Source organism: Pongo abelii, chromosome 14, assembly GCF_028885655.2.
Source record: "Pongo abelii isolate AG06213 chromosome 14, NHGRI_mPonAbe1-v2.0_pri, whole genome shotgun sequence".
Taxonomy (NCBI): domain Eukaryota; kingdom Metazoa; phylum Chordata; class Mammalia; order Primates; family Hominidae; genus Pongo; species Pongo abelii.
This window is the reverse complement of record NC_071999.2, coordinates 113903346-113928454: the sequence shown is the minus strand read 5'-3', so window position 1 is coordinate 113928454 and position 25109 is coordinate 113903346. Positions and strand designations below refer to the sequence as shown.

The 25109-nt window shown below is 38.5% G+C and overlaps 1 protein-coding gene across 2 annotated transcripts in view; it reads left to right on the top strand.

The window, feature by feature from the left end:
- Positions 1 to 25109, top strand: part of NALF1 (NALCN channel auxiliary factor 1) — a 697011-nt gene that overhangs the window by 164010 nt on the left and 507892 nt on the right.

The following is a 25109-nucleotide window of genomic DNA, read 5'->3' as shown; positions in this document are numbered from 1 at the left end:
TAAAGATGCATGCACGCATATGTTCATTGCAGCACTATTCACAATAGCAAAGACATGAAACCAACCTAAATGCCCATGAATGGCAGACTGGATAAAGAAAAGGTGGTACATATACACCATGGGATACTATACAGCCATAAAAAGGAAGGAGATCATGTCCTTTGCAGGGACATGGATGGAGCTGGATGATGTTATCCTCAGCAAACTAACACAGGCACAGAAAATCAAAAACTGCGTGTTCTCACTTATAAGTGGGAGCCGAATGATGAGAACACAGGGACACATGGGGGGAAAAACGCACACGGGGGCCTGTTGGACTGTGAGGATGGGAGGAGGGAGAGCATCAGGAAGAATAGCTAATGGATGCTGGGCTTAATACCTAGGTGATGGGATGGTCTGTGTGGCAAAAACCATGGCACGAGTTTACCTATGTAACCTGCACATCCTGACATGTACCCCTGAACTTAAAATAAAAGTTGGAGACCAAAAAACAAAACACTGTAAAACGATAAAACTTCTTAAACAATAAACTAGTAGAAAATTTCTAAAATATATAATTCAAGAATTATATAAGAGCTCTTTTTATATGTAAATATAAATTTAAATACAAGAGAAACATCTAAAACAGGTTGCTTCTGAGAAATGTGACTGGTTATTAAGAAGAGGTATATAGGGGACATTTTCATAAAAAGGTTTGTAATAGAAATTGCTATTTTAAATTTTCCACTGCTTATATTAATTAGAGTAATTGCTACTCATAACTTTTTTTTTTTACAGAGTGAAACCAGAAGTCCTGAAAGTTTAATAAATTTGCTAATGTCACTCAAATAATAAGTGAAAGGACCATAATTTACATTAGATCTGACACCAAAGTTCCATACTCTCAATATTACACAGGGTTGTCAACAATTCCACATATGTATAGCTACATTTACTCTTTCTCTGTTTTAGTATATAGTGTAGCATTATTTGCTTTCAAAGATACATTTGACCATTTAAGTTTGTCAATGCATTTATTATACTTTGTAGCCAGTTGTGATTTTTTAATTTATTTTCTCCAGATGGCTGTGTAATTTCAGAAGCCCTCCTCTTTCCAACCAATATGATAAGCGCATTAAAGTGAGCTCATTTTAAAGCCTGTTTTGTTTTTTATTTTCTTAAAGTAAATTTTATTATGTATATTTGAGGCTTACAAAATGATGTTATGTGATAATTATATATAGTTAAATGTTTACTATAGTGAAGAAAATCGATACATCTATCATCTCACATAGTTACTTTTTTGTGAGAAGACAGCTAAAATCTACTTACTTAACAGAAACACCAAATGCAATACAGTTGTATTAACTATAGTCCTCATGTTGTACCTAGATCTCTAGATTTGTTTATTGTACATATCTGCTAGTTTGTGTCTTTTGACCCACACCTATCTCATTTCCTCCTCCCGCCCTCATACCTGGTAACCACAGTTTATTCTCTATTTCTGTATATTTAAACTTTCTTTTAATGATACCAAATTGAAGTGAGATTATGCAATATTTTCTTTGGATATCTGGCTTATTTCACTTAATATCTTCTAGGTCCAGTCATGTGTGGCAAATATCTTCTAGGTCCAGTCATGTGTGGCAAATGACAGGATCTCCTTTTTAAAAGCTGAATAGTATTTCATTGTGTTATATATACCACATTTGCTTTATCTATTTGTCTTTCAGTGGATCCTGAGGTTGTTTCCATATTTTGGCTCTTGAGAATAATGCTGCAATGCACATGAGAGTGAAGGATGTCTTTATGAGGTGGTGATTTCATCTCCTTTGGGTATGCACCCCAAAGAGGGATTGCTGAGTTATATGGTAGTTTTATTTTTCTTTTATTTAGGAAGCTCTATACTGCTTTTCACAATGGCTGTATCAACCTACATTCCCATTAACAGTGTCCTAGGGTTCTCTTTTCTCTATACACTCACCAACTTTTATTATGACTTGTCTTTTTGATAACAGCCATACAAATGGGCTTGAGGTGATATAGGAGTTTTAATTTGTATTTCCCTTGATTAGTGATGTTGATCACCTTTTCATATATCTGTTGGACATTGTTATGTTTTCTTTGGAGAAATATCTGTTCAGGTCCTTTGCCCATGTTTAAATCGGTTTTTTTGTTTTGTTTTGCTTTTCTGCTGTTGAGTTTTAAGAGTTCTTTATAAATTTTGGATATTAACCCCTTATCAGATATGGGGTTTGCAAACATTTTTCCCAGTTTGTAGGTTGATTTTTCATTTTGTAGATTATTTTGTTTGCTTCACAGGAGCTTTTTAGTTTGCTGTAGTCCTATTCAGGTATTTTTGCTTTCATGGACTGAACTTTTGGTGTAATATCTTAGAAATCATTGCCAAGGCCAATGTCAAGGAGCTTTTTCCCTTATCTGTTCTTGGAATTTTATAGTCATACATTTAGAGCCTTTATTCATTTAGAGTAAATTTTTATGTATGGCAGTCCAATTTCAATTTTTTTTGCATGTGAAAATTCTGTTTTCTCAGCATCATTTACTGAATAAACTATTTTTCCCATATTATGTTCACTTGATGTCCTTCTCAAAATTATATATATGTTTGGGTTTATTTCTGGACTCTCTATTCTGTTCCATTGGTCTTTGTTTCTGTTTTTATGCCAGTACCATACTGTTCTGAGTACTATAACTTTGTAATATAATTTTTAACCAGGAATTGTGATGACTCCAACTTTGTTTCTCTTCCTCGGTATTTCTTTGGCTATTCAGGTTTTTTTGTAGTTCTGAATAAATTTTGAGGCTTTTTTTTCTATTTCTGTGAAAAATGCCATTGGAATTCTGATAAGGACTGCATTAAATCTATATATTACTTTGTGTAGCATGGACATTTTAACAATATTAATTCTTTTGATCCATGAACATGGGATAGCTTCCTATTTCTTTGTGTCTTTAATTTTTTCAGCAATATTTTATAGTTTTCAGTGTGCAAATCTTTTATCTACTTGAGTAAATTTATTCATAATTAATATTTTTGCTTTGATTCTATTATAAATGGAATTGTTTCTTTTTCAGGTAGGTTGTTGTGTGTAGAAATGCTACTGATTTTTTTATGTTGATTTTGTATTCTGAACCTTCACTGAATTCATGTATTAGTTCTAACAGTTTTTTGTGTGTGGAGTATTTGGAGTTTTCTACATATGGAATTATCTCATCTGTAAATACAGATAATTTTACTTGTTCCTTTCTGATTTGGATGCCTTTTATTGCTTTTTCTTGTCTGATTGCTTTTGCTAGTACTTCCAGTACTATGTTGAATAGTAATGAGTGCCAGTTTCAACTGGACATAAAAACAAATGAAGATTTTCTGAATATTTCTTCCCCTTGTTTTTCTGTCCCTCATACCCCTCTTACTGGGACAGCATATTTGCACTGTCTGTGGGGGTTCTTTCTTGACATAAATGTTGCTGGACGGAGAAAGTTCTTTCAGTTGCCTGTTTTAGAACGGATGTCTGAATACATTTTTCAAAGTAATTCAGAATAATTGAGTTTTATATCATGGAACACCCGTTTTCTATTTAAGACTTGGTCCTCTGGAATATTTTTTTCTTTTCTCTACTTCTCTCTATCAAAACAGAGTCCAGTTCTCAGTAATGTATCTTTCCAAGTAGTGTCTCTCTTTTTTATATTGCGTGTAATGACATATTTATTTGAGAAAGATTCAATAAATATTGGGTTAGGAGGACAAAAATTAGTGTTACTCCCAACCAAAAAGTTCACATTAACATTACTTCCATGAAATATTAACCATAATTCTTGACTTTGTAATTTGTAACAATGTATTTTCTCTGCAAATGCTAAGGAAATGATATTTGTTGTGATATAAGCTCAGCTATGAACGGTAAAGACCTACAATGACAGGCTCCTTGAGTAAGATAGGATCATTTATTTTTTCCTCCCACTTGTAAAAATACAAGTGGTTAAGGCAACTGCACTTCATGAAGTCATCAGAATCCCAGACTTCTTGAATCTTATTGCTCTGATATTCCCAATGCTCATGACCCTAGATGTCTGTCACCACTCTATCAGCATTATGTCTGACAGAAAGAAAAAGGAGAGGTGCACTCCCCCTTTGAAGGCAAGACCCAGAAGTGGGTACAGTTTGTCTCATATCTCATTAGTCAGGGCCACACTTAGCTATAAAGTCGTCAGGGAAATGTAGTTCTTATTCTGCATGCTGTTGTGTCCGTCTGAAAATCCCAATCACTATGAACAAATTGGGAGTCAGTTTGTAGTCTTGATCTCGGAGAATGATATTTTATATTCAAAATGTTTTGGGGAACATTTTAGTCATGAAACAAATAAGTAATCAGTAAAGAGCATATACTGGCAATATATATTCTATATACATGTAAATCTATATATAATGCAATGGATTATATGGGGTATAGGAGTAGGTGGGAGACAGCTATAGTTAAAGGACAAAGCTTCTGTAAACAGAAAAGTGACACTAGTTAGTACTATGGTGAACAGTCTGAAGATTTTCCCTGGCTGAACCAGAAGCACCAGAATAAAGCTTAGATTAGAATTGCTCTTGGATGTGTATATTGGCACAATTACTTTGAGAATAATTAGCAGTACCTCCTGAATTTAGATAGCATATATCCTTTTGACCAACAATTTGGACATACTAGCACATTTGGGAACTACATATGCCCAAAGATATTGACTATATTACTTTTATTTGGTAACAAAAAATGGGAAACAACTTAAATTTCTATCACCAGGTTAAACAAATTAAGATAAATTTATAGAAAGGAGTAGCAAGTAATTGCTATCAGTAAAAAGAATGAGGATGGTCTTTATCAATAGTCATGAAGAGATTTCCAAAAGAAATTTAAAAAAGCAAGAACAAAATGCAGAGCAGTGTGTATGGTGTTGCTACCATTGGTATAAAAATGGGAATGTATGTAATTCAGTTGCATGTGTATTACACATTGGAAACTACAAAAGTAGGTGCAAGGGGATTAGAGGTGAGGACAACTTTCCCCCATATGTAATTTAGTTTGAGATTTTAAATTTGCCGCTATGTTAAAGATAGTTTAGAAAGAAGTTGGCTGTTTGCTAAACAAAGGTTGAGATGGTTTAAGTACAAAGTGTTAGTCAGAGTCAAGAATAAAATGCAAAGGAAAACAGGTTTTTAATTTATGTGCAACTTCAATGTTAATAATTTTGATTCTTTTTACTTTCATATTTGTGTATAGATATTGTGGGAAAAATGAATTTTTTTCCTTCTTTCTTGATAAACGTTTTGGTAGAGAGCTTACTTGATAAATAAAAGGTATTTCAAACCAATAAAATTTTCAGGACCAAACAAAAGACACAACTTTTAATTAGAAAATTTTATGTAAGACTAAAAAATAAAAATGCTTAATGTAGGAAACTAATTATAGGTGAAAAACACTATTGAATATTGTACAATACAAATCAAGTTTTAGAACATTAAGGTATAAAGTTCAAAATAAAATTATTGTGATAAGATTACAAATTAATGTTTTGGGCTAATTCTAACACTTGGAATTGATTTTTTTTTTTCACTTAAATTAGATACTTGGCAAATTAGAATCTTCATGTGAGGTATTCACAATCCAATGCTATTAAGGAATCTTTTAGCAGAGTCATATAAAACATACAGAACTCTTTTATACATATGTGTCCTGTGGAATAGCCATTCTTTTGAAGTGTTAGATACTTAGAAATGAGGCATTAGGTTGTTTTATTTCCTATTTCAGTTTCCATAGCCTTGATATGTGACCTTAGGCAGTAACTTAACTTCTGTGTAATCATTATTTAGACTTTCTCTAAAACTCCCCAAAATTATCTTAACATACCAAATTCTTTGTTTTTTTTTATGCCTTGTAATTGATCATTGAACACAATAGCTACTTGACCATATGAATAAAAGAAAATAAAAAAGCAGGTTATAGGGGAGGAACATTCTAAGCAATTATACATATTCTAATTCTAATAATATAACATTCTAATAATTTTAAGGAATGATACATGTAAGAATGTATATGAATGTAAAAGTATGCATGTAGGTTAGGGTACAGGCAAGGACGCAATCTACAAAATAGAAAACCCAGGCCAATTAGAAAAGCAAAAATCATGCAAGATATGCAAATGTTTCCAAATTGAAACACCATCTAAATTAGGAAACTCAAATAATAGCTGCTATTTATTGAGCGTTTTGTATACCAAACGCTACTGGTTCTTTTACATATGCACTACCTAATTTAAGTCCCCAACATTTTTGTAAAACATTATTAATTCTGATATTTTGTGTATATACACACAAATGTATATAAGAGAAATACACACACACACGCTCACTCAACTTGGAGATGTGAAGTACTTCGCTCACATACTCCTAACTAGTAGGCAGTAGAGTTGGTTTTTAAGACTGAGTGTGTCTGACTCCCAAGTCCTCAAAGCTACCCTTGTCTGCCTGTGTTTATAGTTTCTCATTTGTGTAACGTTGTCAGTTATGAAATAGAAATCAGATTTGAATCACCCTTTATCAAATGGATGTCCACTATGATTAACAGTTGCAAGGTGTTGGAAATTTTGAAATGTAAATTACAATAGTATATCTTTTACCAGAGGCAATCTTTAGCTTCTTATTGTTTTAAGTCTCACAATCTCAAAGATGACTAGCAAATAAAGGCTTTATATTGAGAAGAATTTATAGGCCAGGCGCAATGGCTCATGCCTGTAATCCTAGCACTTTGGGAGGCCAAGAAGGACAGATTAGCTGAGATCAGAGTTCAAGACCAGCCTGGCCAACATTGTGCAAACCCTGTCTCTACTAAAAATACAAAAATTAGCTGGGCGTGGTGGTGCATGCCTGTAATCCCAGCTATTCAGGAGGCTGAGGCAGGAGAATTGCTTGAACCCAGGAGGCAGAGGTTGCAGTGAGCTGAGGTTGTGCAGTTGCACCCCAGCCTGGGTGACAGAGACTGCATCTCAGAAAAAAAAAAAAAAGAATTTAGATGAGCAAACATAACTCATATTCTCCATTATTGAGTTGTACTAATTCATTGGACGAAATTGATTGAACCAGGCAGTGTGCCGAAAACTGCATCTTATTTATGCTTTTGATAAAGGTGTGCTTAATTGTGTAAGCCTTGTTACAAGAATATGTTAGAGGAGCACAGATATCATAAGGAAGGATACATGCTATAATAGAAAGAGTTCTCATCTAGAACCAAGGAGAATGGTATTATTTGCTCATTCTCTCTACCTGTGTTATTTTATTCTCCAAAAGCCCCAAATAAAATTTCTGTGTTTAAGAGCTCATTTTGGGCTTTGAACAAGCACAAAAATTAAATTAGGCAGGTGTCTCAGTAGGAAGGAATAAGCAAAATCATTTGGGTATGAAACCATGAATCTGCCTTTAAAGTGATGTATTAACCTGTTGAGAAAAATACATGACAGGGGAGTCGCTGAATGTTTTCTTGTGTCACAGTGACTATAGCCTTACGGTCGACTTATGCTTGTTTGTTTTAATGCATATTGGTTTCTACAAAGCTAAATTTATGTTATAAAAATTATCCTACTTTACACATCTAAAGTAATGATCACTGTCTGTCAACTGTCTGGAGCACTAGTTTTTCTCTGACTTTGAGACATAGGATAGGTGCTTTTCCGATTTTAATTCCTTCTATTTTAAATGTAGTTATAGCTTCTATATCATAGGTGAGAAAACTGAGGCTTAGAGGGTAAGGAACTTCCTCAACGTTCAAGTTAGTTGAGGAGTAGAACCTATAATCAGAACTGACATCAGGCCAGTGTGGTGGTTCACGCCTGTCATCCCAGCGTGTTGGGAGGCCAAGGTGGACGGATCATTTGAAGCCAGGAGTTTGAGACCAGCCTGGCCAACATGGTGAAACCCCATCTCTGCTAAAAATACTAAAATTAACCAGGCATGTTGGAGCATGCCTGTAGTCTCAGCTACTCAGGAGGCTGAGGCAGGAGAATTGCTTGAACCTGGGAGGCAGAGGTTACAGTGAACCGAGATTGTGCTACTGCATTCTAGCCTGGGCAACACAGCAAGACTCTGTCTCAAAAAAAAAAAAAAAAGAACTGACTTCAAAATAATATCATAGATACAGAGAAGTTGCAAAGGAGGGAAAATAAATCTATTTTCTAAGTGAAGTTTGATATATGCAGTATTAGTATTTTTTGCTTAAGAAATCAGGACTATTTTGATATAATTAAAATTTGACCTGAGGCTTGAGCAACACAATTTCAAAAACTGACAAAATGACTATCTCAAATGTCAATAAGTTATCAGTGATTTAACAGTACCTAAATACTTTGTTGTTGGGTCCCAGTCTCTGTTATATGCAGATCTCCACCTCCCACCCCAAGTAAAACAAAATATATCAGATTTTTCATGAATTCATTCCTATGCAAACCAGTCATTGGCTTGACAATTGATTTTGACTTCAACAATGTAATATATATAAAGAGAGAGAGAGAGCAGAAGCAAATGCAGTCTGCCTTTCCTTAGCTTACTAAATTGTCAAATCAAAACAATGGAGAGAGGCAGAAAAAATATATATAAAGCAGATAGAATAGTATTGAGCTTATGGAGGAGTAGAAAGTGAAAGATAACTTACCAATTGATTTGAAAAGATGAATCGAGGCCGAGAAACTCCAGTAGGATTTGAAACGGCGTCTCCTAATCTTTTCTAGCTTTGACAGCTGTTTGTAAAACCCCTCATCCATGTTTCTAACAAGTACTGCTCCCTGCTACAGGTCGCTACATACAGTCATTCTCCTACCTGCAGCCAACAGCCTTTTTCTGGAGAGTTCTGTCTTTCTGATAGTAAAGTACACAGTCAGGTGTTATGATCAAGGGGTGGCTGGAACCATCCCCAATACTGTGACGTTACATGTACGATTTAATGGTTCCCTCCCTTCAGTTTCCTCCTCTGCAAAATGAAGGTGATAATTTTTACCTAATAAGATCTTGCAAGCAAACCACGAAGTCAGTGTGTGAAACAAGTAGCCCAGCACTTAGAAAGGACCATGGCCTCTGAATCTGAGTCATGTCTTAGCATTTCTGAGACTGTCTTGTGTTCAGTGTGTACATTTATGACATCTTTTTGAGAGGGAAACATATTCGATTTGTATGGTCAATGTTCTGTGGCAATTAGAATGGCGATATAGTAGAAAGTACTAAGTAAGCAACAATAATGAACTAGATGCAATGAATACTTCCCTTACCACCATTATAAAGGTAAAAAAAAAAAAAAAAAAAGAAAAATGACTTTCTAAAATAACCTTGCCTCACCTAATAAGCATGGCAGGGATTCCATGCACCTGTGACTGAAAAGTGTTTCCTACCTCTTGTTTATTCCAGAAGTATACTGTTTTTTTATTTTCATTTTTTATTATACTTTAAGTTCTAGGGTACATATGCACAACATGCAGGTTTGTTACATAGGTATACATGTGCCATGTTGGTTTGCTGCACCCATCAACTCGTCATTTGCATTAGGTATTTCTCCTAATGCTATCCCCCCCACCCCCCGACCCTACGACAGGCCCCGATGTGTGATATTCCCCGCCCTGTGTCCATGTGTTCTCATTGTTCAGTTCCTACCTATGAGTGAGAACATGCGGTGTTTGATTTTCTGTCCTTGTGATAGTTTGCTCAGAATGATGGTTTCCAACTCCATGCATGTCCCTGCAGGAAACAACAGATGCTGGAGAGGATGTGGAGAAACAGAAACGCTTTTACACTGTTGGTGGGAGTGTAAACTAGTTCAACCACTGTGGAAGACAGTGTGGCGATTCCTCAAGGACCTAGAACTAGAAATACCATTTGACCCAGCAATCCCATTACTGAGTATGTACCCAAAGGATTATAAATCATGCTACTATAAAGACACATGCACACGTATGTTTATTGCGACACTATTCACAATAGCAAAGACTTGGAACCAACCCAAGTATACTGTTATGTTTTATCTAAATTCTGAAATTTAATTAAAGTTCATTTAATAACTGCTCCTGCTTTTCTAGTTGTTCAGGCAGACAGTGAATGGGGAGATTTCTAGCCATACAACCATAGTGAGTAGACATTGTTAGTTTGGCATAGCCATAAATATATACCAAATTAAGAAGATTATTTTTAAATATGTCAGCTGCACCATTCTTTTTCAAGGTTTGTGAGAAAATTTTTACTTATAATGCATAGTTTTGGCTTCAGATTCACATTTTTATTTGATTATGATTGAGACCCCAGAAGAAACAATTAAGAATCACATAGTCTGGGTTTCTTTAGCAGCAAGTATAAGACTTTAATCCATAAATAGCCAGAATTAAAGTAATTTCTAGATTGCTTCAAGCTGGGCCAGATTGGCATAATATAAAGTCAATTTAGATTTGATTTCTCAAGAAAATTGAGGTTTTAAATGAAAGAAAAAGTTTGTGTTTGGCTACATTGTGTATCTGTATCAAAATATAATTCCCCATAGATTGCTTTAACAAATTCACTTTTTTCACATAGAACTAATATTTCAAAAACTTACCATTCTATTTTAGATGTACTAAATTCAGGTATTCAATGTTGATCAAAGGAAGGTAGGAAAATTGGCATTAATTGCAACTCATTCTCACTAGAGTCTAATTTGAAAAGAGTTGAATTAGGCTTTTAATTTATTTTTGAACTTTTCATATTCAAAATCAACAATTAATGATTTTAAGTAATAAGAATGTTCCGTAAATCTTAATATGCCTCATCTGTTCATCTCTTCTTAATGTAAGTAATTATGGTTGATGTGGTGAGTCGTATGCTCATTTGTCCATAAGATTTTATTTGCTTCATTTGTTCATTCATTCAGAGATTTAAGAAACATTTATTGAACAAGAACAATATACTAATGTCTGTTCTCAGAGATTCAGATAAAAAGAATAGATATATGTCATGTCTTCAGTTGTTCCACAAAATAATGGAGAGTTTAGTGTTGTGGCTTAAACAGTTTTTAAGAAAACATACATCTTCTCCAAATCTTGTTTAAACCCACCTTGCATTTATTTGTTTTACTCACATACCCTTTTTGTTGTTTTTGTGCATTATTCTTTGTCTTTACAGAATGTTTAGACTCTTCTTGACTATTATTTTTATTCATATAACCTTATTATTTTCATATTAGTGTAATATATCACAAAAACCATCAAAGCAAACATTCATATATAATATATGAGATTAAATTGCACAGTATAAATGGATTTTAGATACTTGCTCCTGTCAATATTCAGTTGTTAATTTGTTGCTGTCCTCTTTGACTTTGAACATATGGTGTTAAGAAAAACTGGATTCTGTGCATGTGAGAAGGAAGATGACCTGTTTTTACTTTGATTCTGATCCTCAAAGATTGTAAGGATATGTGGGCCATATCCTTACAATCTGATTCAGTCCGTATCGATCATCAGAAGGAAAGTATGTCCTGGGATACTTTATCAGTTTCCTAGGGCTGCTGTAGTGAAGTGTCACAAACTGAGTAGCTTGAATAACAGAAATGTATTGTCTCATGGCTCTGGAGACTGGGAAGTCCAAAGTCAAGTTGTTGGCAGGGTTGGCTCCTTCAGAGGCGGTGAGGAGAATCTGTGCTACTCCCCTCTCCAGGCTTCTGGCCATTTGCTGGCCATGTTTGGTATTCCTTGGCTTGCAGAAGCATCACCTCAATCTCTGCCTTCATCTTCATTTGATATTCTCACTGTGTATGCATCTGAGTCCAAATTTCCCCTTTTATAAGTGATATTGGTTTTATAAGTGATATTGGATAAAGGATTAGAAGACCACCCTGTTCCAGTGTGACCTTATCATACCTTGACTAACTGAATTTACAAAATAAGTTAAAGTTCTGCGATTCTTCAACGTATTAATTTTAGGGGAGGGACAGAATTCAACTCATAACAGATCATGAATTATATTGGCTCAGATTTATGTAAAGCTAAATAGATTTTCCATATCACTGTAAGAATGCGTGGGTGAACTCTATTATTGCCATCATATTTTGAATGCACCTTCTCCATGACTGTTAGAAACTGCACAAGTGTTTATAGCATGAATAATGACATTTCTCTCATTCTTTCTTCATCCTCCCCAATGCACCGTTCGATCCTTTGGTTAAGACATCATTCAGAAACTCATCAATCATTCCTCTCCCATCTCCTTCAAAGTGTTTGTTCTGACCATATTTAGTAAACTAGTCTAAAAGATATTTTTATTTCCATTAACACTCTATCCTACCTTGAGATAGTATCATTACTCTCTAGCTTTCATTTCCTAAATTTTAAGATGAGCATTCTCAGTGTATAGAGTTGATCTGTTCCACTTAAACAAAGTAGCTTTAAATCTGAATGCATTCTGTAGTTCAAATCACTCACTAATTCCCCAGGAGACAGTGCAAAAACCACTTTAACTCTCTGAACAAACGTAAAATCTATCATTCCAGATGTCCTACATTGAATTCTCCCTGGGGAAGTCAAGTCCTGGAAACTTTTAAATGTTACTGAACTTGTTAATTGCACACTAAGAATGTGAGGTTCCCTAATTTGCATCCTTTCTCTGACAACAAAACACTGTAAGTCTTTTTCTTTTCTTTTTGAATTGTAAACATTCTCATTTGAAGCTTCGAGTGCATTAACCCTTAAAGCATAATGTCATGGCCAAGTATGGAGTTAGGAACACAGCAGAACTGGATAAGAGTCTCAATGCAGTTTCTTCTTTATTCTAACTCTCAAACAGTTCTCTAATCTTCTCTTTTTTCATATTCTTCATGTGTAAAAAATATAGGGACAATGAGACTTACTTGCAAGGATTACTTTAAGTATTAAATCAGCTAAATTTAACAGTGAAAGGCAATTAATATACATTTAGCTCCTTTCTTAAACTTTCTTGCATAATTTGTTCACTTTCACTTACTTAAATGCTAAAGTTAAATGGTAATTACATAAAAAAGGTGCAAGTTAAGCTCTAGTTTTATCTGCAGGGAGCTATATTGTTTGTAACTTAAAGTCTTTATGAGATGTTACTTTTGATTATGTCTTCAATTTGCCAAAGGGAATGAAGACAAATAAATAAAACTAAGTTAAGAAGCAGAGCCTGGAATGTTTTCAAAGTTGCCATAACTCATTCACTTACACATACCAAGAATCTTAAGACTTTTTCTAGAAGAAAAACATATTTTTATTGGCATTACTGTCCCATTCCCAGATTCACATGGAGAATTTGAAAATCTCCCAATTATATTTTTTCCAAAAATATCTGCCATGACTCTGATGTCTGGTTTTTAAAAATTAAGTATTTCAATATTATTATTTTTAGAGTTCAAATTTAGGCTCACACAGCAGTCTCTTGAAACTCCATTTGGCCAAAGTCCATATAACCAAGGTATAATTCTTTACAGTGTCAATTTATTACCAAAACTGTTTTAATTTCATTTCTCAGAAAGCAACTACAAAAATTCAACTCCAGTGTGATTCTTGATTTACTAGGATCCTAAAATGAAAGTAGTCAAAGATTGTGGATTATATCCTATCAATTATTTAAAAACTGTCATCATAAAATGTAGTCAGTAGCATCTGAGTACAGGAAAGGAGAGAAGAGACGAGAAAAAAGAAGAAGGAGACAAGGTAGTTGGAAGAGGGAGAACAGATGAAGGACAGAGTCAGAGAAGGTGAGAAGTACTGGCTGGGTTGAATTGAGAATCTGCCTCCTAGCGCGCAGTTGCTGATTCTTGCACCGCTGTGACTCCGGGAAGGGCGACTTCTCCCTGGTTGTTGTCAAGGGGAGTACAAAAAATATCTCCCCAGGGAAGCCAGCTGTCTGATCAGCCTTCCTGTCCAGTCCATGACAGAGCAGAATCCTAAACTCCTGGAGCTGGGTCTCTTTGTTCCATGCCATTTGTCCTTCGACTCCATTTAAAATGTGCCCTCCTGCTGCTTCTCATCACCATCATCCTCGCCAGTGACCTCCGTTTCGGGACTCTTGTCTGCAGCACTTTGGTGTCATTTTCATTAGGTAATGCATTTCGGTCACCTGACCCAGGAGCCACATTTCTGCCAACCTCTGCCTCTGACCTCTATGTGTTCAGAGAGGGATTTCGCCCATGCACTGAAATTTCTGATTCAGTTCTCTGGCAATAGGTCCCTGGCCTTCGGAGGTAGGACTGCTTCGACATGAGCCCTGGAATGGCACAGAGATACACTGTCTTTGACACCCACTGTGGGTTTTCCCCTGAAAAATCTTTCTTATATAGAAAAAAAGAAGTCTTGTTTTATTTTATTGGAAAACTGCTTTAGAATTTTCATTCCTCATCCTTTTTTTCTTTTTCCTGTTAAGCTCTAAAAACAATTGAAGAGTGCTTTGCCATGCACATCTAAGGCATTTTATACTGTTCAAAACATAGTTATACATTTTTCTATAGCTGGTATTTCTGTGATTATTTAAAGCTCATCCGATTTAACAGAAATGGCGTATAATTTGAATTTAGTAATGTTAAGCTTGTCAGTACTCAGAGTAAAATCCTACCATATGTCCGTGTAAAAGGTTTTTAAACTTAACAGTAACATCAGGTGGGAAAAATTGTTGGGAACACACTCTGGAGTCTGCTTCCTGGATTTGACACTTGGGGCCACATGTAATATCTCTCCAGCCTTGGGGAAGTTAATGAACTATTCTGAGCCTCCGCCTTCATAGCCATAAAATGCACATGATAACAGTGCCTGTGTCATTAGATTTAAGTGAAAATGATAAGAGGATGTGGTTAAGACATTTAGCACACATTTGCCACATATAAGGCAATGCATAACTTTTAGTCACTATTATAACTAATAATAGTACTAGTGTTTAGAATATTTTTAGTTAATATTGTTATACTTTATTTTTAAAATGTTGTTCTATGCCAGTATTCTGTTGAGGAGTGTTATCGTTTTGAAAATTAAATATATTTTTGCCTAATTTTTGGTTTTGGGATTTCAGGCATTTTTCCCAGTGCCGTTCCAAAGACATCTCTGCACTGATGGAGATGCTCTGTGTCCATGGCAGCCATGTGCCGCATGTGGCTACTGAGCACTTGACATACGGCTAGTGCAATTGACAATCTGAATTTCTAATTTTATTTCTCTTTTTAGTATAAATGTTGTGTGGGTGATACTTATACAAAGTATTTCATCGAGAAACTGAAATAGCTACATGTCACTAGTGCCCACAGTATTGAACAGTGTTGCTCTAGGCAACTCGTTTTGCTAAAATAGGTAAAATTATTATCCCAATTCAATAAGAATATATAAGACATAAGACATATCACTGTAATTAATTTCCCTACACTTCAGTTTGTGACCCATTTTCTTTTCTTTTTTGGCTCCCAGGTGATGTGTGTGTGTGCGCATGCACTGGATCAATTTCTTTTTTTTTTTCTTTTTAAATTCAGGGGGGTACATATGCAGGTTTGCTACATGGGCATATTGAGTGATTCTGGAGTTTGGGCTTCAGTTGAACTCGTCACCCAAATAGTGAACATAGCACCCAAGAAGTAGATTTTCAGCCCTTCCCCCTCCCTCCTTCCCTCCCTCCATCCAGACTCTTGGAGTCCCCAGTGTCTGTTGTTTCCATCTTTATGTCCATGTGTGCCCACTGTTTAGCTCCCACTTATAGCTGAGAACAGTCAGCATTTGATTTTCTGTTTTTGCATTAATTCACTTGGGAAAATGACCTCTAGCTGCATCCATGTTCCTGCAAAGGACATAATTTCATTTTTTATGACTACATAGTATTCCATGGTGTATATGCACCATATTTTCTTTATCCAATCATCCATTGATGGACACTTAAGTTGATTCCATGATCTTGTTATTGTGAATAAGGCTGCAATAAACATAGGATTGCAGGTGTGTTTTTGATTAAAACTCTTTCTTTTCTTTTTTTTATTTTATTTTATTTTTTATTTTTTATTATTATTACTATTATTATTATTATACTTTAGGCTCTATGGTACATGTGCGCAACGTGCAGGTAAGTTACATATGTATACATGTGCCATGCTGGTGCGCTTTTGGATAGATACCCAGTAGTGGAATTGCTGGGTCAAGTGGTAGATCTATTTTTAGTTCTTTGAGAAATCCCCATACTGTTTTCCACTGGGGTTGAACTAATTTACATCCCTTCCAGTAGCATATAAGTGTATCCTTTTCTCCACACCCTCACCAACATCTGTTATTATTTTGACTTTTTATTAATAGCCATTCTGACTGGTATGAGATGATATCTCATTGTGGTTGTAACTTGCATGTCTTTGATGATAGTTATATTGAACATTTTGTCATGATTGTGGGCCGCTGTATGTCTTCTTTGGAGAAGTACCTGTTAATGTTAATAATGTGACCTATTTTCCAAGAGATCAAGACCATCCTGGCCAACATGGTGAAACCCCTCTCTACTGAAAATACAAAAATTAGCCAGGTGTGGTGGCATGTGCCTGTAGTCCCAGCTACTCGGGAGGCTGAGGCAGGAGAATTGCTTGAACTCGGAGGTGGAGGTTGCAGTGAGCCAAGATTCCACCACTGCACTCTAGCCTGGCGACAGAGTGAGACTCCATCTCAAAAAAAAAAAAACTTAAAGTATAATAATAATAAAATAAAAATAATAATAATAAATAAATAAAAATAATGTGACCTATTTTCTAAAACAAAAACATACAGTTGCTTGATTATACTGTGGGAGGATTCAGAGACTTTCAATCATGTGAAATTGAACTTCCTACCAGGTGGGCGCTTCCCTACCCTCTGCCTTCATCTGAAACCTGTCACCCACTTGCTGTCTCCTTTATACTCCCAGCTTGCTTCTACCATACAACTACAGGAGAAACCATTCTGGAAAGTTCTTCCCCAGACATTTCTCTGGCTTTTCCTGTGGTCCTTATTCAACCCTCAGCATTTCAGAGGCTGGCCCCCAGCCGCTGCCATCCTCCCCTCGAGGCCCAGCTGCTCCACCCTTGCTTGCCCTGCCGCTTCTTCACATCAGCCTATTTTATGTTCTTCGTGGCACCATTGTGAATGATATTTGTAGCTTATCTGTTTGTTATATTCTGCCCTTCTCCTATCTAGAAAGTAAGTCTTGTACTCTAGAAAGTAAGTCTTGTAAGAGAGGAACCTATCGACATACACACACCACGGAACACCGAGGACTCAGAACTGAGTCTGTAGAGACTCCCCGCTCAAAACATGGATCCACAGGGGAATTTAATCATTTGCATTTCTGCACTTTGCATTCATGTATCAATCACCCCTTTTCCTTCCATGTTGCTGCTCTTTATTAGGTATGAGTTTAGCACGTTTAGAGATCCATGGATCCGTTCAAGAGCTACTGCTGAAACAAAATTCAACTTTGGTCAAGATAAAATTTTCTCTTTAAAATCAATATATTTCATGTCATAAAAGACTGCTCTTCATTTCAAGTTACTAGCATTCTGTGCTTGAATTCCAACATATGTTTTTCTATATAATCTTTTAATCATTTAAAAAAAGATTTTATCTTTTATTCATTACTATATAATTTTTAATTATTTGAAAAGTATCAATTATTTAACAGTAATCGTGTTAAATTAAAACCAATTCAGTAAGGCTCATCATTCCCCTACCCTACCTTTGGTAGTATTGTGGAAACAAAAATGCTAAAGTGGGAGTTTGTATCCTTAAAAAGCCTTCTTGTTTTTGTTTTTTTGTTTATTTGTTTTTTTCCTGAGACGGTGTCTCACCTTGTCACCCAGGCTGGAGTGCAATGGCACAGGTCTCGGCTCACTGCACCCTCGGCTTCCTGGGTTCAAGCAATTTTCCTGCCTCAGCCTCCTGAGTAGCTAGGATTACAGGTGTGCGCCACCACGCCTGGCTAATTTTTGTATTTTTAGTAGACATGGGGCTTCACCATGTTAGCCGGGCTGGTCTCGAACTCCTGACCTCCTGATCTGCCTGCCTTGGCCTCCCAAAGTGCTGGGATTACAGGCGTGAGCCACTGCGCCCAGCCTTCTTGTTTTTAACTAGGAAGGAAGATGAGACGGTCACCAGTAACTACGGTAGATGACCTGGTCCCCAGACTCACAGGAGTCCTGGGGAAATGAAGCCCGGATTAGCAATGGAAAGGAAAGGGTGTAACTAGGTGGCAAAGGCATTTGTGGGTGTTAAGGAACATTCAGGATTAATATTGCCAGCTACTCAAAGAGAGGGATAGGTGTTATTTTAATTAGGAACTTTACACCAAATTGAAGATATTTGTCAACATCTGTGCGTGTTGATAAGTACTGAGTTTTCCCAAAATTCCTCATTGTTAGCTAAGTAATTCACTAGAGACAACTGAACTGAAATGATAGTTTTTTTTCATGTCTTTCCAATTAAAAGGGTTCCACCAGCCAGAGAGTCTATTGACAGTATTCTATTTTAGAAAAGTGTGTTCCAAAGTTAAATTTGGGGTGAAAGGAACGTTGGGCAGAGAATCCTTTCCTGGCCCACTCTGTCCCCAGAGTCCTCCTGGATACTCTCTGATTCCACTTGGGACTCATCCCTCCTGCAGCAAATCATATTTCTCTAGGATTGCTGAGGACGATCATGTTAATATCATAGTAGCTGACTTTAAATGATTGTAGGAAAATGTGAGACTGAGATCCTTTCAGCTTCCTATTTCTGAGTAGCTGCCAAATGCCAAACCAAGTGTGACACTCGTTTCCTCTTCCTCACCTTTCACATTTACACAGGGAGTGGCATCAAGAAACTCTTCTAAGACCCCTTAGCAAGGTCAAGGATAAGAAAGAAGATTCAGAAAGGAGCGAGGTGCTCCCCTGCACCCTTTGTGAAGTGATGAGCTGGGGGTTAATACTTCCTGCAGGTGCTGGAGGTTGGTAAAACAGAGTGCTGTGAGGTGGATTCTGCATTTGGGAGCCACAGATTGCTGGTGGCTCGCCCTTGCCTGGAACGTCAGGAGGGCTGTGGCCTGAGGTGCAAGTGCTCTGAATCCGGAGTGCCCTGGGCAGCGGAGATAGGGAACAAATGGATGAAAGGATGCTTTGGAGGTGCCAGAGTTTGCGGAGCAAGGACATTTGAGTGCTTTTCCTGCAGGAGATCTGGGCCATACGGGCAAAAGTCAGTTTTGGGTTGATGTGAGTCCCCTCAGCAGGTGTCCAGGAGACCTTCACAGGATGTGTTCCACTGGGAGTACAGCGACAGAGGACAAAATTGCAAGTGACCCTTCCAGAATAGAAATGCGTCTGTGCAGGATAAGGGAATCCCAGGAGAGAGGAGCCCAGCAGGAGAGCTCTGAAGAGGCCCTTTATTGAGTTAGAGTCAGCTTCAGTCATGCCACGGCCTCTCTGGGGACCCCAGCATTCAACTTTCCAGCTAAGAAAGGACAAAACCAAGCAGCCACATGGAGCAAAGCATAGGGAGTGAAAGAACTGCATTCTCCGTCCCCACTGCAGGCTTCCTGCCATGAGCTGTGGAAAACAGGAAGACCTAATGCTCGGTTAATTCTGGAGTTTGGAAGCACATCTTTACATGTAGATTCTAATCACAGAATTAAGATTATTTTGCAGTATAAAGTGACCCTAAGTCTGTCTCTTGACAACATATAGGCAGATATGGCATGGGAACTCTCTCAGAAGATTTGTTCAGTGTCTGAGAAAGATTACTAAATCAGATATTTTTTAAAGGTGGTAGGAAAACAAAATAAAATTATGCTTTCTTATGTCTGCAGTTATGTCTATTCAACTTACTGATGGTATTTATGTATTTATATTTGAGACAGGCTCTTACTCTGTCACCCAGGCTGGAGTACAGGGGCACAATCACAGCTCACTGCAGCCTCGACCTCCCCGGCTCAAGCAATCCTCCCACTGCGAGGACCACAGGTGCACTCTACCACACCTGGCTAATTTTTAAATTTTTTTGTAGAGACAGGGTCTCACTTTGCTTCCCAGGCTGGTCTTGAACTCCTGGCTCCGGCAATCCTCCCTCTGCAGCCTCCCAAAGTGCTGGGATTACAGGTGTGAACTACCGTGCCTACTTCCCATTTTAAATATTTGAATAAAGAACAATTTGTTACTAAAATTGGCCCTAAACATAATTTAATTTTGCATTTATAATTAAAACAAACATAGGCTTTTGAAAGAGTTTGGGACCATACTATGGCAGAGGCCATTAGAAAGTCGACTGCACCTGGGCTGAGTTGGCTTTCAGTGTGAATCTCAGACATCCTGATTCATGCCCCGATGCGGCACATCTCGTGGAGGACCCCTGCCTAAGAGGACACCTAGGCAAGGCAAAGGTGGGCTGGCCCTCACAGAACTTGTAGTTCAGAATGAGAGGAAGATAAATAATGAATGCATCTTCACTCAAAAGAGTACCCATTTTAAAAAGTGTTGAGGAAGAAAATGGAAAAAAAAAGTGGAATCACAAGACAGCATGAAAGTGCAGCCTAATTTTGAGTGGGAGGTCCTGGGGGCCTTGTTAGGGATGAAATACTTGAGCTGAATGTGGATGGGGCAGAGGCAGATAGGCAGTGTGTTGGGAACAGCACAATGCTGGCAGCAGGAACAGCCTGTGCTAGGGGCTGAGGAAGGAGGGGAGAGTGTTGCCTGTCTGAAGAACTAGAAGAAGAGCCTCAGGATGAGTGCAAGGAGGGTGGGCCCTGAGTCTGAAGGCGGGCCAGAGAGCAAGCAGGGCAGATCCCTCCTTATACATGACATCGCCATCACAGTTGCTCGCTGTTTTTGGCTTCTTAAAACATATTAGAGTATTTGTCTTTCCTCTTCTTCTCAAAATGAAGGCAATAATGCTTTGTCTATTCACAGAGTTGTTAGAGGGTTAGAGGAATCAATGTGGGCCTGAAGAGACGTTTGCACGACCTAGGAGAAAGCAGGGTCTGGTTAGGACCAGCATATTTCAACCTTGTAACTTGTCCAGCAATTGTGTTTTAATATGTTCCCAGTGCATGGTTTATTCATGTCTGTTAGTGCAATAAAAGACCAGGAAGTCATCTGGGTGCACTGTGGTTGTAGGATTTCCACAGGAGTCCAACGTGCACATGCTTCTGGGACAGACTGTGAGAAGAGCCGACTGGGAAGCTTGTTTAGGGGTAGTGGAGAGGAGGAGGAATAACGAGGCCACTCTGTCATTTCAGCTTGCTCTCTTTTGCTGCTTCTCAGCCTCTGCATCTATAAATAGTTGAGGCTTCTGGAACAAGCACAGTGTCAGGGCTGGTTACAGGAGGAAGGAGGGGGATTTGCCGTCCTTTGGGCTCCCTTGAGAGGATGGCCTCCCCTAGGCACCTGCAGCCGTCGGATGAGAGCAGGATCCAGATGTCGGCATTAAGTGTCACAAGATTGGACCAGCCTTGGGGAAATGGACAGCCCGCTCTGGTCATTTCATCTCACTCGGTCTCCCCAGCTCACCTCATGGACAGTCTGGCCTCCCTGATGTCTTCAGGTTGGTATTTGAGTTTAAAAATGTAGAGGTTAACTGGGCATAGGGATTATGTAAAATAGTGATTTTTTTAAAACTTTTCTCCCTGAAACCATAGAGTTGGCAGATGCACCCCAGGGCAATTAGGGAGCGAGAGGGGGTGAATCAGGCAGCCCGTACTCCAGCCCCAGCTCCACCAGACCAGCGACTCTTTCATCTCATTCACGTGTTGGACTTTGCCCACTTATTTCATTTGAAGTCAGTGTGGCCAATCTTTATTAAAATACACAGACCGACAATCAAATAAATAACTGTTTTGGGCTCCTGATTCTGTCAAATTCTTTATTTTGCTGATAAAGACACATGGCTTCAAAGACACATTTCCGTTGTTAGCGCCACTCATCTCTTGAATGTCATACATGTACAGCCGGGTATTTTGCCCTGTAACATAGGGTCAGGCACCAGTAGGGGGAAAGACCATCAATAGGGAATGGCGTTATTGTCAGTGACTGCTGAAAACAAGCCTTCAAACATTCACTCAGCTTTAGCAAAATGCGAAATGTGCACTTAAAAAAAATAGGCAAAAAACTGAAAAATTAACTGACATGACATATGTACACACACACTCACACACACACACACACTGTTACTCATGCATACTCATACTCTCATACACCCTCTCACACCACTCACCCTCTCTCGTGGACACACACACACCCTTACATTTGCACACTCACATACTCTTACACTCTCATGCACATTCACACTCATACACTCTCACACCACTCACCCTCTCTTGTGGACACACACACACCCTTACATTTGCACACTCACATACTCTTACACTCTCATGCACATTCACACTCATACACTCTCACACCACTCACCCTATCTCGTGGACACACACACACACCCTTACATTTGCACACTCACATACTCTTACACTCTCATGCACATTCACACTCATACACTCACACCACTCACCCTCTCTCATGGACACACACACATTCTTACACTTGCATCCTTACACATACACACACACTTTCATATACACACTTTCACACTCTCACAAACATACACCCTCACTCGTGCACACATACATCCTCACACACAGTCACATACCCTCATTCACACACATTCTCACACACCACACACCATCACATACACACACACTCCTCACACACCGTCACTCGTGCATACACATGCGCATCCTCATACACACACTCTCATTCATACGCACTCACACCCTTGAGTTCTCACACTCACATGTTCACGTTTACACACACACACTCATACACATATGAACATAAGAGCTGGCATGAGAGCAAAAGAAATGAGCTTGGCAACATTGGCTCCTCTTGAAAGCAATGCAGAGCCTGTGTGGGCACAGCTGCTGGGCAGCTGGGCACCTGGGCAGCTGGGTACCTGGGCAGCTGGGTACCTGCAGCTGGGCACCTGGGCACATGGGCACCTGGGCACTCAGGCAGGGACTCTGAAGCAGCCATGCTTGGGAGGTCTCCCACCCCTTCTGATGGCCACCGAGGGGACACACTCAGATGTCCTGGGGATGTCGAGGGAGGGAAGCATGTCTCTTCACTAAAAGAATGGGAGCAAAAGAAGAGCTGTGAACGTGTGTTTTTGCTTCTTAGAAACAGCTGCATGGAGTCAGTGGATTCAAATACACCCAGGTGCAGAGCTTTGAGGCTTTAAGAAACCTAATTCTTCAGTAACTAAATGGAGACACCTGGGAATGGAGTGGCAGTGGGCTGGGTGGAGCTTCCGGGGAAAGATCCATCTTTTCCCCCTAGAGGTTGCTTGGTGTTGTAAAAATGGAGAGACACCAGGGAAGGCCAGGTTGCCCGTGGTGCAGCACCACAGTGGGAGCTGAGGACCTCCTGGATGAGGGACATTCTGGACCGAACAATGACACCTCCCTGACCCCGTGGGGGGCGCTGAGGAGGTCTTGAGGAAGGTGCATGCCCTCCATCAGGGCGCAGAGCCCATGTCCACTCAAAGGAATCGGAGTTACATTTTATAATGTTTATCATGATTCTAAGCTGCTTTCTCCTGCATAAAAGTCACTTGCACAGTGAGGTCTGGCTCTGTAACTACCCCTCCCTCACCCAGCCCCCGGGATCTAATATTTGCTTCTTTGACAAATATTTATTGAGCAATTATTATATGCTAAGCCCTAGATGTACCTAGCGGGGGTTAATAAGGAGAAAAACACTTTGTATCCTATCATAGGAACGTTTATAGTTAAGGGTTTTCACATTTTCAAAAAAAACTTAAGAAAATGTTTTTTGAAAAAAATGCATATTTTCCTGCCATAATTTTTTTTGATGTGAAGATTTACAAGGTTATGAAAAATTATACATTAAATTTTAGATGCATTTAATTATCATATTTTAACATATTTAAACTATAGGAAACTGAGGCTATCCCAGATTATACAAAATATATGGGCCTAGAGAGAAAAGTCAGAACAATGGAAGGTGAGTGAGAAGTACAGCTGATAATCCTTTAAAGGGCCTTAAAGACCTTTTATGGAAAAAGGAACAAATACGTCTCAAACCACCTGTTATTTGCCAAACACTTTATCTATAGCCTCCTGAAGCCCCTGATATGGTTAGGGTTTGTGTCTCTACTTAAATCTCATCTTGAATTGTAATCCCCATTATCCCCATAATCCCCACATGTTACGGGAGAGACCAGCTGGAGGTAACTGAATCATGCGGATGGTTTCCCCTGTGCTGTTCTCGTGATAGTGAGTTCTCACGAGATCTGATGGTTTTATAAGGGGCTCTTGCCCATTCACTCAGCATTTCTCCTTCCATGCCCCCTTGTGAGGACGTTGCCTTGTTTTCCTTCACCTTCCACCATGATTGTGAGTTTCCTGAGTTCTCCCCAGCCACACTGAACTGTGAGTCAATGAAACCTCTTTCCTTTATGAGTTACCCAGTCTGGGGCAGTTCTTTATAACAGTATGAAAGTGAACTAATACAAAACCGCAGACAAAAGCAGTGTTCAGGGAAGCTGGTGACTTGCTTGAGGTCACAGAGATTTGGATTTGCCCCTAGGACGGTGTAGGACACAGCTCTGTTTCTTTGGACACTCCTGCTCACTTCTCAGGCACCATGTCTGTGGGTAACGATGGCATTTTGCAAAAACAGAAGCCCTGTAAACATTTATGTAGATGAGTAGGTCATTCTAGATTTTTTTGTGTGTGTAACTGAAACCTTGAGATTCCTACCCATCTCCTCTCCCCCTCGTAGCCCTCACCTCCTGCCGGCCATAGGCTGAGCACACAGTTCATCCCTCCCGTTCACAATGTCCTCCTGTCTGTGGAGTTCATTGGAAGGAAAGAGAAAGCTTGTAAAGTGCAAGCTAAAAGTAAATGCTTCAAAGAAGGTCACTGACTTCGCAAATAGTCTAGCCAGGATTATTTTTCATTTTGACACACAAAAGGGATAGACTTTAAGATTTCTGTACTTGTTTATGGCCTGGTTATTAAGAAATCCAAAAATAAATAAATTAACTGAAAAGATTTTGGGCCATGGCTTTGTATAGACGTTTTTCAAAAT